The following is a 9,215-nucleotide window of genomic DNA, read 5'->3' as shown; positions in this document are numbered from 1 at the left end:
CCTACTCAAGATCTTTGCAAGATCTTTTCAAGGATCCTTCAAGATCCTCAAGGATTTAATGAGGATCTTTTAAAGACCTACAAAAGATCCTTTCAAGGATCCTGTAAAGATCTTTGCCAGGATCCTTAGGAATTTGATCAGGATCTTACAAGGATCCTTAAGTCAAGATCTTTGCAGGATCTTTTCAAGGATCCTCAAGGATTTAATGAGGATCTTTTAAAGACCCTCAAAAGAACCTTTTAGGGATCCTGCTAAGATCTTTGCTAAGATCCTTAAGAATTTGATTAGGAGTTACAAGGATCCTAGTCAAGATCTTTGCATGATCTATTCTACGATCCTTTAAGATCCTCAAGGAATTGAAAAGGATCTTCCAAATATCTTTAAAAGATTCATTTCATGATATTGTACAGCTCTTTGTAAGGATCCTTTTTGAATTTGATGTGGATCTCAAAGGCAACTTTGTCAAGATCTCTACCACATCTCTGCATTATGAATTAGGTTCCTTTGAAATCCTCAAGTAATTTCAAACATAACAAAATTGTAAATTGAGGGCTCACTCTTTATAATTTAAACACAACAAGGAATTTTCGCAGAAAATTATTGTGCAATGAGTGTAATGAAGGTTACCGCATGGCAACGCCATGCTCGAGGCTTTCGGGAAACTTTGTGACTACTTACATAACAACAAAGAGGGTTTTGCATTATGGGATAGGAATTTATACGCGCCGAGATTTTTAACGGTCGCATAAAAACATAAGAAGCTCGTTGTTACGGCAAATATCATCGACAATGGTCGGAACTAAAGGGAAAATGTACACAGAAATAAAGGTAAAGGAAAGGCGTTTTCTGGAGTTCAGAAACAAGCGAAAAGAGAGACAGAAACAACCGAAATCGTCAATCAAACTCCAAGAAGGTCTCGCGATTGCTCTGACTCTGGGGCTGAATGAAAAAAATTCATTGGTACTTCTGGAAAGAAAATGAAGATGCCATCCTCGCCTAATGATTCTTACTCTGAGCTCTTGGAGAGTTAGGGTGCAAATGATGTGTTACAGGGACAAGGATACAGGCTTATCGATCTAGAGAGATTCTCCTCGACGCTCACTGAAGGACATGTTTCTGAAGAAGGTGTGAATTTACTTGGTTCTGTGTAACCAACTTAAAAAGCTCTTTTAGAGGTTGTCATATGAATTCCCGAAAACACTTATTTTGTACCTCAGGATGTATTAGTTCAATTAATCTGAAGTTTTCAGGGCTGTATCCTCTTACTGAGTTGAGTTGGATAAGCTAACAGTTTCTCTATAAGCTGAATTTTAAGTAAGATGTTGTGGAATAACTCACCTAATAATCTCGGTGAACTTTGAACGGGCATTGTGCCCATAATATAAACGACTCCAAAAGTTCAGCTCAGCTCATCCAAAAGAACGACCCTAGTACTTTGTTTTGACACTATAAACACTTGATTTCATGCAATCTTTGTGCAGTTATCTTTTCTCAAGTTCACCTAGGTTTTTCACACCATATGGTGGAAAAATTGATCTGATGTCAAATAACAAATTAGTTTAGGGCAACATATTAGTTATATTCAGTATGTGTGATTCCTAAGCTTTCCTTTGGTATATAGGTTAATATGGTTCAGAAATATAGTCATTGAAGTACTCTTGTTTGCCTTTTTTTCATGTTTACCCCCTCTGTAAGAGTAGTCTGAGTCTGGTCATAGTCAAGTTTAACACATATATTTTGGTCTTCTTATCTTTGAGCTGGACTGTTGCCAGATTTTTTGGAAAATGAAAATCTTAGTACTAACCTAAAGTCTGAACAGAAATAGTGTAGAAGTAGTCCAACTAGAAGAGGATGGGTAATTCTCGTTTAGCAATAAAATAAAAGTTGTATCTTCATTTTTTTATGTTTGGTTCAATTTTTCTTTTTAACTTAGTATGAGGATTTAAGTATGCTTATTTTCTTGTCAAAATTTCGAAGGTTCTATAACATTCTTGCTAAGATCTTCAACGATCTTCCATTTCCTTGCCAGGATCTTCAAGGTTCACTGACATTCTTGTCAAGATCTTTAAGGATCTTCAAATCTCTTACAAAGATCTTTAATTTGGCTGTCAAAATCTTCAAGGATCTTTCTTTTTTATGCCAAGATCTTCAAAGATCTTTCAATTTATTGCCAAGATCTTTAAGGGTTTTTTTATTTTCTTTCCAAGATCTTTAAGGATCTTCAAAATTTTCAAAAAGATCCTTGAAGATCTTGGCAAGAAAATGAGAGATCCTCAAAGATCTTAACAAGAATTTGGAAGATCCTCAAAGAATTTTCAAAGATCTTTAAAGGATCTTCAAAGTTCATGTAAAGATCTTTGAAGATCCAGACAAGATCTTGACAGGAAAATGAAAGATCCTTAAAGATCTTGTCAAGAAAGTCAAAGATCCTCAAAGATCTTGGCAAGAAAATGAAAGATCCTTGAAGATCTTGGCAAGAAAATGAAGGATCCTTGAAGATCTTGGCAAGAAAATGAAGGATCCTTGAAGATCTTGGCAAGAAAATGAAGGATCCTTGAAGATCTTGGCAAGAAAATGAAAGATCCTTGAAGATCTTGGCAAGAAAATGAAAGATCCTTGAAGATCTTGGCAAGAAAATGAAGGATCCTTGAAGATCTTGGCAAGAAAATGAAAGATCCTTGAAGATCTTGGCAAGAAAATGAAAGATCCTTGAAGATCTTGGCAAGAAAATGAAGGATCCTTGAAGATCTTGGCAAGAAAATGAAAGATCCTTGAAGATCTTGGCAAGAAAATGAAAGATCCTTGAAGATCTTGGCAAGAAAATGAAGGATCCTTGAAGATCTTAACAAGAATTTTGAAGATCCTCATGAAGATCCTCAAGAGGATCCTCAAAGGTCCTCATGAAGATCTTGTAAGATCCTTAAAGATCCTTGAAAGATTTTCACCAGGGATGTTGCCTAATAAATCACAAACCAATGAAAGGGATAATGTACTGAAGACCTACTCTACAAAGCCATTGAGAGGGCGCCTCTGGTTTTGGCCGGGTTCTGCATTGAAAACAACGACGGAATCCAAGAAATCTGAAATAATTCACTAATGTTTAATGCATCGTATCAATTTTCGCAACAACAAAATTGGCCTAAAATGTGCTTTTATCAAATGTTTGTGGGTTCTACATCTCCATCGAGGACTGAAAACATACAATTCATAAACAAGAGATCGACTTAGAGATGACGATTCAATAAGCGTTTGGTAAAATTGTATCTATATCGATGAGATCGCAAACTTGTGCCTGGAAAACAAAGTTTGACTCAGACCATTTATCGTTACCTAATCGCTCTATATTTATCGTTACCCAATCGCTCTGACCAAGGGCGAACGCTCGAAACGTCAGCCTTTAAACTCTTTGCAGTGGCCAATTTACGTTGTCAACTCAGTTGATAACACTAAATTATATTTATTGTTACGATACATTACGACTGAAGTTCGCGTTACCTGTCACACTTGCATACTTTTGACCTCTTGTCAACCTTGAAATTTGAAAAGTTATCGACACTGAATTGCTGCTTGTGATACTTTGTATTCAGGTGATTTTAACTTTACCTTCAATTTCTAATTGACTCTCTAAATCCGGAATTATTTCTCCATAAATGAAAGATCCTGCATTCAAAGAATTGTTTGAGTCATCGAAGTCAACCCACTGATCTTCATTGGGATGTCTTTCCTCTGGTGGTGATTCCCGAATCGTAAAAATTATCATGGCTCGTAGAAATGGGATATGTTTCCGGTGTCCTCGCCATCATCGGTTGAAATATTTTTGTTCGACGGATACAAATTAACTCAACTCAGAGTCTGACAAGAGCGCATAGCAAACAAAACTGACTAAAGCCCAATTCTACGATTTTTTGGGATATTACGAGCGGATGTCGGCGGTTTGTAAAACAATAGGTTGAAGGGACTTTTGTCCCTCGTTGGTGAAATTGCACAGTGCACAGCTTACGAGTTCTAATCGAAATACTAACCCTATACTCGCCAATTTGGTATATAATGCAAACGAATGGAGACTTCATATCTTTAACTAGGCCTACCGTGAGCGCTAAGCATGTGAAGGTCAGTATTCATTGAGCGAAATCGGTGCCTTTCAAAACCGCCGGCGTCGCGGCTCTTTAGTTTTATAATTAACCATAATTGAGTGCATGCCCAATGTGCCGCCAGTGTACGTATAGCCCGCCGGGACGAAGAAAAATAGATCTGTTTCCTTAGTATGGTTATAAAAAAAAACCCTCAAATTTCTGAGCTTAAGAAGGTTTAGTGTGGACAAGGCCTTACAATTGCAAGGCATTTCGAACAGTTAACGAGCATGAGAAAGAATCAAGGAAGCTTTAAGTTGATTAGTTTAGCACTCACGGGAAAATGTCATATTCTTAATTGATTTGAAGGTGTGAAAACCTCAGACAGAAATGTCGTTGTTTGCGACTCTCTCTTCGCCGCTCTTAATTGCGCCCTAAATTTTATTACAAGAGAGGCAATGATGAGAAGACACGAGTTCATGATTCATCGGTCTGTCGGCTTTGAAAATAGTTGGTCTTTGAACTAACTCACATCTCATTTGCGTCCGTTAAATTCTTCATACGCCAGATGCCTCCGAAAGATAAGGGGAATAGGAGTATTGGAAGTATGGTGCATCAAAATAATACAATCAGGAGCTGCGTATCTTTACAGAACAGGAACAAGAGTTTACCTTTTCTCCAAAAATAATTGGTGCGGACTTTTTGCAAAAGTCATCACATTCCTTTGCTGGACCCTGTGGAGAATCACTTTCTGAGAGGAAACTTAAGGTCTGAATAAACTGGTGCATCACTAAGGGTTTATACGTGACGCGTGATGAAGGCCAAAGTTATAATGCGACGCGTGAATTTTACTGAAAGGTTAACGTTATTCGTGAATTTACGAAATTGTATGAGGCCTGAAGTATACTTGAACCTGAATTTTTTCGTTTTTTTTTCATAGCGTGAAAACCTCAAGATTTCCCTGAAACCATGAACATAAGAGGAGAGATTAGAAATTTTCTCTTTTATGTCCATGAAGCATGAACTGATTTTTTGAAAATTCGTCTTAGGCCTGCAATATCTTACTATCTCTCTCTCAGGACAAATTAGTTCCAACGAATTTACTGAAGGGATGCGTTTCAATTTGCTTCAATAAACCCACGGTTATACGAAAGGTTCAGTACGGCTAAACTTCAGTAAAACATTATCTGCGCGAAAGCCAAGCTAGCCTAGTTACACCAAGACCTGTTCAAATCATAGTCAAGATAGTGTTGATGAATTCATACATCCTGTTTTGAAATGTCCATGTGATGTAAATTCACTTTCTTTTAATTTTTCAGATCCATATGTACAGAAGGAGGCCTTACAAACCCCCGTAATTGTAGACAGTTATGTGTGAGCAGTGAAAGACTAATTTTCTTGGATACTATTGGATCAACAGTACTGCATCGCCTTGTGAACAGAAGGAAGAGGAGTCAAAAATCTAAATCTTGCATCGTCAGTTGAAATCAAAATTATTGAACGGGTAACTTCGAGGAAAAACATTTATCTCATCAATTAATGACGATATCGTCACTCAGTGATGGTGATGTAAATTCAGCTTCAAGTGTCCTTGTCGAAAACGCACCAAAGACACGTTCCCTGATTAATCAACTCTTTTAATCGACGAATACAATCCAGGTATAACTAAAGCATCAACAACAACTCGACCGCGTGCAGGATTTCTCAACCATCTAGAAAAGAAACGTGATACCTCGGAGCACAAAGTACATTCTGGGAAATTGATTGATTGGAGACATTTCCGGTCATGACAAAAACAACAATAGCGAAACTAAAAACGACTTAAGGCATTGTTCACGGTTCCCGACAGTCCTCATTCCAAGGTCATCTAATTTTAAATTTCTTTAAAAATGAACAGATCATCCTATTCTGCAACAGATGAGCTCTTCTTATGCCAAGACAGGATTACTTCCATCTTTTCTTTGATTAAACGAAATTTTAAAAAATTTGAAAACAAACTTTAAAAAGAATCTTAAATGTGTTAGGAGCTCATCCTGAATGTGTACAATAATTCAATTACACGATTTTTTTTTTTTGCAGGGAAGAGAAAATTAATTTCCTTTCAACAACTTACCTTTTGGCATTTGATTAAAAGCCTGCATGATTTATGAATAGTTCTGTTTAATAAAGCGGGTATGGGCCTCTGTTAATAGCCTTTAGTTTCCAACCGTGGATTTATTTTCACAAGTTTATCCTATCATTCAAGAAACATCAGCATACACAGTATTGTTATTTCAACTATGATCACTGAAAAATATAAGAGGCATAAATAGGAAACTGATCGAAATTGTTGGTATGCGTGGGCCCTCTACAATTTGTCTTTTTTGAGAATGGAAAAGCAACGACTCAGAATTTCTGCAGCATTGACCTTGCAACACATAAAATTTCTTTAACTCAGGATGCCATTGCTTGCAGAATTTCTGCTGCTGCGGACGTCGTACCGTGCAGAATTTCTGCAGCCCTGGACGTCAAGGCGTGCAGAATTCCTGCAGCAATGGACGTCAAGGCGTGCAGAATTTCTGCAGCACTGGACGTCAAACCTTGCAGAATTTCTGCATCATTGGACGCCATACCATGCAGAATTTCTGCAGCACTGGACGTCAAGGCGTGCAGAATTTCTGCAGCACTGGACGTCAAACCTTGCAGAATTTCTGCATCATTGGACGCCATGCCATGCAGAATTTCTGCAGCACTGGACGTCAAGGCGTGCAGAATTTTTGCACGCTTGGGCCGTCAAACTTTGCAGAATTTCTGCATTACAGTTCTTGATACCATGTCAAATAAAAATGAAAAAAAAACCGCTTAAACATATTAAGGGTTAAAATCAAAGACTTTATCGTTCCATTCTTAAACGTGCAGAGCATTATGTGCACTTTGACCAGATTTAACAAGCAACGCAGTAAAAAAATGAATATTTGTACGAGTAAATTGTACCTACGTTTAACTTTCCGTTTAATTATACAAAATGTTGCTCTTTTGAAGCAACACATTTTCTTAATCCGTGAAAACTGAAGCGTTTTGCTTTTATCAAATAGGAGAAATTTCCGTGTTTTTTGCTTAAATAGTGCTGCTTTAAAGCCAACATTTCACTTTGTCTGGAAAAAAGCACGATATTTTGCGGAATCGATATGAAATATATGTCTAAAAGGTCCATTTTTCACGGAAAATGCTATTTTGGAAAACACAAAATAGTTTGGAAAGCGTTTAATGCAAACATCACAAAGTTAGGGTTAAAGTTGATTCAGGGGAGGGGTGGGAGTGCAGACGTTCTGCAAATACTGCTCTTTAGTCTCATAGACGTACAGACAAACAGTTGAATATCTGAACACGAGTAAACACTTTGCTAAAATGCTACTCTACAGGAAGTTTAATAATTTAGTAATTATTTATTGACTTATATTGCGCAATTATCAATATAAAATTTTCAATTGCAATTTTAACTTACCAAACAAACAATTCTGACGAGTTTACATCAGGGGTTTCATTTCGTAATGTTAAATATTTTTATCTTTATTTTCCGTGCCCATTATGGATATAAAAACATATATACGTTTGGGTCCCTTTTAAAGTCACGCCATCGGCTGGAAATGACGTGTGTGGAGGTGGGACTGTTTTCACAAACAGATTAGGGAAGCAAACCGCAAAATTGCGTATTCTAACATTTTGCTGCTCACCGGAATAACGCGCTTTTTATTTTGTTCCAAAGTGACCCTGGAAAGAGACGTCTGACAGAAATTCTAAAAATAGAAAAAAACAACTGAACCGTCATGCTTCATGTGCCAACAAGCTCGTAATTTTTGCTCCGCTTTAGAAACATCAATCAAAGAAAAGATTCAGAAAGGCCTAGTAAACGTATTTCAGATAATCAACTCTTTTATCTCTACGAATTGCTCGAGTTTTTCTATTTTGATTTTAAAAAAATCTTCTCTTGAAGGAAATCGGAATAATAGTAACTCTTGAGATTTCTGAAAATTAGCTAAATTTTAAGTTGCTTAAGGTTAATATTTTGGCCATGACATTAAAAAACAGAAAAAAATTACAATAAGCAGCACTAACTAAATAAAACCTCGGCAATGATTTATTACTTTCTTGGCATTTTATTTATTTTGACACTGACTTTTTTATTACAAATATGATAATTGGCTATTAAAATTTTCAGCTTTCAAAGTAGAGTATATGACCACAATGTAAGCTAGAACTGAAAAAGAAAAAAGTGCTATTGCTTTTAAAAAATTGTCCATCCATACAATGGCATTCGCTTTCCCTCGGTGTAGTCAGCTCATCGTAGGAACCCGATTAATATGCAGAAAGCTATTAAAAAGAAATTAATGTTCAGTTAGCAGTGGATAGCGTTGGAGGCACACTGTGCCTGGCTCCTCAAATTTCGAATACCTTTGCTGTTCACTTCTGAACACGCGTGACTTGCGCTCGAAAATATTGTGTGATCGTTATAGGAATAACGAGTTAAAATCATCTGTTTTCCTCGCTGCTTCACGGCTCGATAAATGTTCACCACTTACCACCTCCACTTCGGCGAATAATTGTTAAATAGCCAACAATTTATGAAAAAAGCTTGACTCAGTAACTCGTTTCTGGTCCGCAGTACTATTCAATTGCCTCTAATGAATTCGAGACGGAAACTTCCGTGAAAATGGTGAACACAATATCACATCAAGTCAACAAAGACAACAAATGATAATGTAGAGCTTGAATGATTGAAGACGGTGAAGACGAAGAGAAATAATAATAATTTTGAGTTGTACTGAATCATGCGGGACATTTTTCTTAGTTTGTCACCCAAAACGCTCGTCGTGCATTTGCGGCTGTCGCCGTCTCGCTTGCGATCCACTGTATGTTGTATTATTACATGTACCATGTTGTCCTGCACCTCTCTCTGCTTGCGGAAAATAAACTTTAGGTTCCCTCTCTACTGGTGAGGCTCTCTGATTATCTCTGGCGTACACCACACGTACTCTTTCATTCCGTGAGGGTCGGATGTTTTTTACCATGGCGTAGATCTTGATCACAAAGCAGAAAACAACCACCAATAAAGCGAAGCATGCCGAACTGATGGTCTCGGTAATTATGACTGGGTAAGGTGTTCAA

General features: G+C 37.2%; 1 long non-coding RNA gene across 1 annotated transcript; it reads right to left on the bottom strand.

Moving 5' to 3' along the window:
- Positions 1-2,965: 2,965 nt before the first annotated feature.
- On the bottom strand, positions 2,966-3,764 carry LOC149042161 (uncharacterized). The gene is made up of 2 exons (XR_016188205.1): positions 3,604-3,764; positions 2,966-3,080 (listed from the first exon to the last, which is right to left on the bottom strand). It is a non-coding gene; the product is annotated as an uncharacterized LOC149042161 (long non-coding RNA).
- Between the last annotated feature and the right edge of the window lie 5,451 nt (positions 3,765-9,215).

The sequence above is a fragment of the Pocillopora damicornis genome, chromosome 7 (assembly GCF_964200805.1).
Source record: "Pocillopora damicornis chromosome 7, jaPocDami1.2, whole genome shotgun sequence".
NCBI lineage: Eukaryota > Metazoa > Cnidaria > Anthozoa > Scleractinia > Pocilloporidae > Pocillopora > Pocillopora damicornis.
Note: the sequence above shows the minus strand (reverse complement) of the source record. Positions and strands in the feature narration are given on the sequence as shown.